Genomic DNA, 7,485 nt, shown 5'->3' with positions numbered 1-7,485 from the left:
TGGCATACAGAAACAAAAATCTCAAGTTTCAAGAATGATTTCAAAATAAAGAATTTCACAAAAGAAAACGGCACCTGGCAAACACACATTCACAACAGTCAATACCGAGTATGGCCTCCATTTGCTTCGATGCAAGCAGCAATCCGTCGGCGCATGCTTTGGACCAGCCTTCTGATTGTGGGTTGGGAACAGCCCATACGCCTGGCTACATCACTGTAGCTCAAACCGGCCTCCACCATACCCAGTGCCCGGAGACGTTGTTCATGTGATAGACGCGGCATGATGCTGTTCACTGGACTAACAATGGTGGCCTTTTTTGGGCCTTTATATAGGCCTTCAAAACCCATTCTCAAATTGTGCAGATGCTCACTGAGTATTGCTTGGTGTGTATTTGGTTCACTTTTGCAAAGTGACCAACACATGTGCAATGAATCATGACAAAATGACAACTCATCATTATCTCAACTACCAGGGCACTAGATCATCAATAAATCCACAATGAATAATTACAACCCCCCTACAAGTAGAATTCTGTGTACATTTCTACCTCAAAGTTTCTATTGACTGTCAGTATACAAAACTGAATGTTATTGCATCAAACTATTCCATACAGTCTTGACATATTTACTGTGAATTACCCATTCAAATTCACATTTATTAACATCACAATTGAATTTTTTTACACATAATTAAAGAGAAAGAGAAAGTTTTCTAAATTCCAGGTGGTCTAAACTTATGACCATTTTGTTTTTGCTTCAATATGTAAAGAAATTTAGTCCTAAATTGGGCTCAAACCAAATTTTTATTTAACAACTACCAATAATATAGTCATGTCAATATTTTTTGGGTATTCCTTCTCCTTGATGACTTCTTGCAGCCTGCGAGGCATGGACTCTACCAGTTTTCTGCAGATGTCTCCAGTAATTTTTGACCAGGTTGACTGACAGTCTTCTCACAGCTCCTCTTCATTTTTTATATGAGTGGACTTGTCCCGATAGTGATTAAGGATTTCCCACAGGTTTTCAATGGGTTTCAAGTCTGGAGACTGGTTGCCAGTCCAAAACTTTAAACTTCTTCTTGTTCAGCCACTACTTGATCTTCTTTGATGAATGCTTCAGGTCGTCATTAATGAATGTGAATTTGAATGGGTAATTCACAGTAAATATGTCAAGATTGTATGGAATAGTTTGATGCAATAACATTCAGTTTTGTACTTTGGTCTAAAGTTTTGGCCACCACTGTACAAGACAGTCAAAGCTTGACGCGCGATATTATTATGATGCAGTATGTTCCAAATCTATGGAACATACTGTGTATGTGACTCCAGTCACAATGCTGAGGTCTTTGTGTATCAGAAACACACCTGGGAGATCTGGAATGCTGTGAGACCTGGGCTTCTAAAGCTTCTTCGAGGCAAAATGTTTCCACTATGACTGAAGATAAAATTACATGTGTTAGACAGATTGATATGATAAATAGTTTATAAATAATGCTTCTAAAGCACTTTTGAACCTTGGCAAAGTTCTTCAAAGTGTTGAACAATGTGTTTCTCATCTGCAGAGTGGTCATGTGAAGGCGCCTACCTGCCATCAGATAAAGGCTGCTCCTTGTTATGTGACATGAAAATCAGCGTCAGATCCTCCAAAACTCTCCCTTTATGCTTCGCGATTGAGACCAGTTTTACCTGGAGCTCCTACAGCTGATCTGATGCCAGAAAAACAGACTTTGAGGCAAACAAGTGTGAATACGACGTGAAGTACAAAATCTGGGCACTACAGCTGTCAGGAGTACAGTGGGAGGTGAATGTATCGGTTTTAAGAAACAGGCAGGTGGCTACCGTCAGTGCAGAGTGGTCGAAATGGAAGGACGAACTGTTTCAGACACACTATGGCTGACGTGTAAATGCTTTAGTCTGGAGTCTATCACAGATGAGTTCATTTTAATGACCAGAAACATCAAACATGCAGTTACAATCGCACGGAAGATTACCATCCTGCATGATAATATGCAACATATCTACGAGAGCCGAGATGAACACGAGCTATAGCAAAATCTGACCTTTAATAAAGCACTCTTGTCTCTAACAAGCATTGAATATAGTTTCAGTTATAACCTTTACGTATTTTTTAAACCTCTACTCTTGTTCTTGTATATAGAATACAAAGTACAGGAAAGCTTTTTCATAACTTTACATCCAGTTTTACCTCCAATCAAAACCTATTTCAGATTATATAATTGGTATTTCCTTACTGAAATGTTCTAGTGACCAGCAGCTGATGTACACACGTGGACAAAATTGTTGGTACCCCTCAGTTAAAGAAGGAAAAACCCACAATTCTCACTGAAATCACTTGAAACTCACAAAAGTAACAATAAATAAACATGTATTGAAAATTAAATAATCAAAATCAGCCATCACTTTTGAATCGTTGATTAACATAATTATTTAAAAAAACAAACTAATGAAATAGGGCTGGACAAAAATGATGGTACCCATAACTTAATATTTTGTTGCACAACCTTTTGAGGCAATCACTGCAATTAAACGATTTCTGTATTTGTCAATGAGCGTTCTGCAGCTGTCAACAGGTATTTTGGCCCACTCCTCATGAGCAAACAGCTCCAGTTGTCTCAGGTTTGATGGGTGTCTTCTCCAAATGGCATGTTTCAGCTCCTTCCACATATGTTCAATGGGATTCAGATCTGGGCTCATAGAAGGCCACTTTAGAATAGTCCAACGCTTTTCTCTCAGCCATTCTTGGGTGTTTATGGCTGTGTGTTTTGGATCGTTGTCCTGTTGGAAGACCCATGACCTGCGACTGAGACCAAGCTTTCTGACACTAGGCAGCACATTTCTCTCCAGAATGCCTTGATAGTCTTCAGATTTCATCGTACCTTGCACACTTTCAAGACACCCTGTGCCAGATGCAGCAAAGCAGCCCCAAAACATTACTGAGCCTCCTCCATGTTTCACCGTAGGGACAGTGTTCTTTTCTTCGTATGCTTGGTTTTTGAGTCTATGAACATAGAGTTGATGTGCCTTACCAAAAAGCTCCAGTTTGGTCTCATCTGTCCAAAGGACATTCTCCCAGAAGCTTTGTGGCTTGTCAACATGCATTTTTGCAAATTCCCGTCTCGCTTTTTTATGAGTTTTTTTCAGCAGTGGTGTCCTCCTTGGTCGTCTCCCATGAAGTCCACTTTGGCTCAAACAACGACGAATGGTGCGATCTGACACTGATGTACCTTGGCCTTGGAGTTCACCTTTAATTTCTTTGGAGGTTGCTGTGGGCTCTTTGGATACAATTCCAACGATCCGTCTCTTCAATTTGTCATCAATTTTCCTCTTGCGGCCACGTCCAGGGAGGTTGGCTACTGTCCCGTGGGTCTTGAACTTCTGAATAATATGAGCCCCTGTTGTCACAGGAACTTCAAGCTGTTTAGAGATGGTCTTATAGCCTTTACCTTTAAGATGTTTGTCTATAATTTTTTTTCGGATGTCCTGGGACAATTCTCTCCTTCGCTTTCTGTTGTCCATGTTCAGTGTGGTACACACCTTTTCACCAAACAGCAGGGTGACTACTTGTCTCCCTTTAAATAGGCAGACTGACTGATTATGAGTTTGGAAACACCTGTGATGTCAATTAAATGACACACCTGAGTTAATCATGTCACTCTGGTCAAATAGTTTTCAATCTTTTATAGAGGTACCATCATTTTTGTCCAGGCCTGTTTCATTAGTTTGTTTTTTAAAATAATTATGTTAATCAACAATTCAAAAGTAATGGCTGTTTTTGATTATTTAATTTTCAATAAATTTTTATTTATTGTTACTTTTGTGAGTTTCAAGTGATTTCAGTGAGAATTGTGGGTTTTTCCTTCTTTAACTGAGGGGTACCAACAATTTTGTCCACGTGTGTAACAGAGCTGGGATATGCTTGGAAGATGGGGATGCTATTCCAAACACTTTGGGGTTGGAACGGATCAGCTTATACTGTGGAAAAGGACACGACTTGCGGGGCGCAAAGGAGATATATTCTGTATAAGTTTACGAGTAAGTGCATCAAAAAAGAAATTGTGAAAAAAAATTACATTTTCTTTTGATTAAAGTGAAAACTAAACATATTCTAGACTCATTACACCTGCAATATAATATTTCAAGCAGTTTTTGTCTAAGTTGTGATGATTATGGCTTACACCTGTAAGAAATCTGGTATTTAAAAAATACCAGAAGATTTCATTTAAAGTTTTAGTCAAGAAAATATCTATTTAAAAAACAAAAAACAAAGATATGAATATCATTCAAAAGCTTGGGGTCACCCAGACAATTTCTTGTTGTATAAGAAAAACTTGATGTGTTTACCATGCAGATACTTGGATGGCGGTGCTCAACATGAAGGTCACGTGAATGCAGCCTTCATGATTTCTACATGCTTTAAATGCTGTTCCTGAGCTGAAATGCTCACTTTGGTCAAATATATTTTCTCACAACTCCTTCAACCCAAATTAATGTAAGTTGAGCCTTCATATTTATCACATTTCAAGTCCTTCTCAAAAAGTAATTTGCATGTTCATGTTAATGCAGATTTCATTCAAGAATGCTGCTCTTGGGCTGAAATGCACACTGTTGTAAAATGTGGTTTTCCCTCTATTCCTCCAAACAAAACCAACATAAACGCCTTCATATTTATGACATTTGAAATAATTCTGAAGAATAAATTTGTGTTCTTACATGAAGTTCACGTTAATGTAGCCTTTGTAATTTTTGGACGCTCAAAGTGGTGCTCTTGTGCTGAAATGAACTCTTGTCAAATGTGTTGTCCCCGCTATTCCATCAAACCAAATCAGTTGAAAACACCATTTTCCTTCATATTTATCACATTTGAAATCATTCTGAAGAAGAAATTTCTTTGTCAACATGACGTTGTTGGAGCTCAATCCCAATCTACCAGCAAAATAGACTGTGTGAGATAGCTCTTGCACGTTCATTGAATAAACAATAGGAAGGAGCAACAGGAGACGGTATTTACGTGCAAATGTTAGAGGGAATGTGTCATTCAAAACTGGAGGAAAAATGGACGACAACATTGTATAGTTCAGTGGAGAACTCATTAAAAAACTAGAAAAGCACTCGGAGAGCGCATACCTCCGCCAGGCCATCTGTCTGTCTGTCTGTCTGTCTGTCTGTCTATCTGTCTGTTAGTTAACAGCATAACTCAAAAAGTCATGGACAGATTTTCACCAAATTTTTTACAGAATGTCCGGAAGAGCAAAAGTAACAATCGATTAGATTTTGGAGGTGATCCGGATCACAGTCTGGAGCCAGGATTTTTTTGAAGGACTCTGTCTGGACTCAAAAAAATCCTGGATCCAGACGGTGATCCGGATCACCTCCCAAATCCACTCGATTGTTACTTTTGCTCTTCCGGACATTCTGTAAAATTTTGGTGAAAATCCGTCCATGACTTTTTGAGTTATGCTGTTAACAGACAAACGGACAAACTCCGGTGATTACATAACCTCCTGGCGGAGGTAAAAACAAGCACACATTGAAACCCTTGTGGGATCAGATTCTGGAAAGAGGGGGGCTGATTCAGTGAAAACAGTGGGACTAGCTGTGTAGCAACCAACACAATCGGTCATGTTTACTTCTTTAGCTATCCAGCCATAAATTATGGTCCCCATAGCCAGTGGCCAGTCCCACAACATAATTAGTCATTAATTTGGAACAGTCTATACTTTGCACCGCCTTACACCTCACCTTCACGTATATATATATATATATATATATAAATAAAATATAATATTATAATAGGTCCTGAAAAAGTTTTTTCTCAGTAAAGTCCTCATGAGTCCTGCACTGTGTTGTGTGTGTACTTGTCAATGTCCCATCGCCACATGAGCTTTATTCTGCAAAATTTTGGCTATCCCTGCAACATGTCATGTACATGTTGCAAGGCATCTTCGTTCCAAAGGAAAAATAATACTGACATACATCAGTACTCGCCCACCCCACCACCCCCACAGCTCTGCAACATTTGTTGTCAACACCTGATTGAAAATCACTGGAGAGAGGATGAAACCCTGTGGGACTCTGGTGTAACGGAGCTGTGTTCCCCTGTAGGTGAAGGAGAAAGTGTCCCTACACTCCTCACCCAAAGGGAGACAAAAAAAGTCATAATTTTCTGTTATGGTGTCCCTGACACTGATAACAGAAATATACCAGAGCCTGCTCTGGTATTAAATCTGCATATTATATACATATATAGCTGGTAGTAATTCAAACAATGTGTAGATGAGTATATGAAGTATGCTTTCAGATGTACTCCGCACGAATTTTACCACAGACAGAAAGGTGGCGCTGCCAGGGCTAATGTCAAAAAGGAAGGAAGGAAGGAAACTCTAAAATATGTCCTCTACAAATACTAAGTGGTTCAAACTTGACTCCCCAACAACATGTGACCCAGATGAGACAAATAACATGGCTCCTGAGACTCTAACAAGATATTCATCAATAGGATGGAGCCATAATACAGTGAAATGATCTGAATTTTTCCACACTTACTGAATCATCTCCTGCCTGTGAACATCCACACTATTAAACAATATTTTAAAAGTATTTGATTTTTATTTGGAAATTTTTGTTAATATAAACCCAAAAAATCCTGTTCTCTCCATGTAGATGCAGCTGGAAAAAATATAAAGAAATAGCTGGCAGGTGAAACTGTAAATATTAATAAATTTTATTGGAGCTGAAATAAAAACTATGTTGAAAAAAGAGATATAGCGCCAGGGCCAAAATACTGACACTCTTTGGCTTCATTGTTTTAATGACTTGGGATAATGTGTTTAAAATTCTCATAAAATATGATTTAAATAATTGACCATTTAGTCATATCTCATGGCCTGAATCAGATGTTGAGTAAACTCAGGCAAAGTAGATCACTACAAGTTAGAATAGACTAGAATTCCTTTATTGTCATTGTAGAAGTACAACAAAATTAGAAAGTGCAGTCCTTAAGATGCATCAAGAATCCTAATAAATAAATGAAAAACAATTTTAAAAAATTCACATATTAAACATACCACAATTCATCACTGTGTTGCTGTTGTGTGTGTGCATGTGTGTTTGTGTGTCTGTGTCTGTCTGTCTGTCTGTGTCTAGTTTCGTCCATTGTGTGCAATTATGACCCTGGCATAAAAACTGTTTTTCATCCTGCTTGTTCTTGCTTTCATTATCCTGAAATGCCTGCCAGAGGTCAACAGTTCAAAGAGTGAATGACCTGGGTGAGATGGGTCGTTAAGTATTTTGCGGACCTTCCTGAGACAGCGGGAACTGTACAGCTCTTCCAGAGAAGGCAGAGGGCAACCGATGATCTTCCCAGCGGTGGTGACGACGCTCTGGAGTGTTTTCTTGTCTCCAGCCTTGCAGCTGGAGAACCATGCACACGTAATATATGTCAATATGCTCTTGTGACGGCCCCCGTG

Source organism: Acanthochromis polyacanthus, chromosome 4 (assembly GCF_021347895.1).
Source record: "Acanthochromis polyacanthus isolate Apoly-LR-REF ecotype Palm Island chromosome 4, KAUST_Apoly_ChrSc, whole genome shotgun sequence".
Classification (NCBI taxonomy): Eukaryota; Metazoa; Chordata; class Actinopteri; family Pomacentridae; genus Acanthochromis; species Acanthochromis polyacanthus.
The sequence above is the reverse complement of the archived record's forward strand: the minus strand, read 5'-3'. Positions refer to the sequence as shown.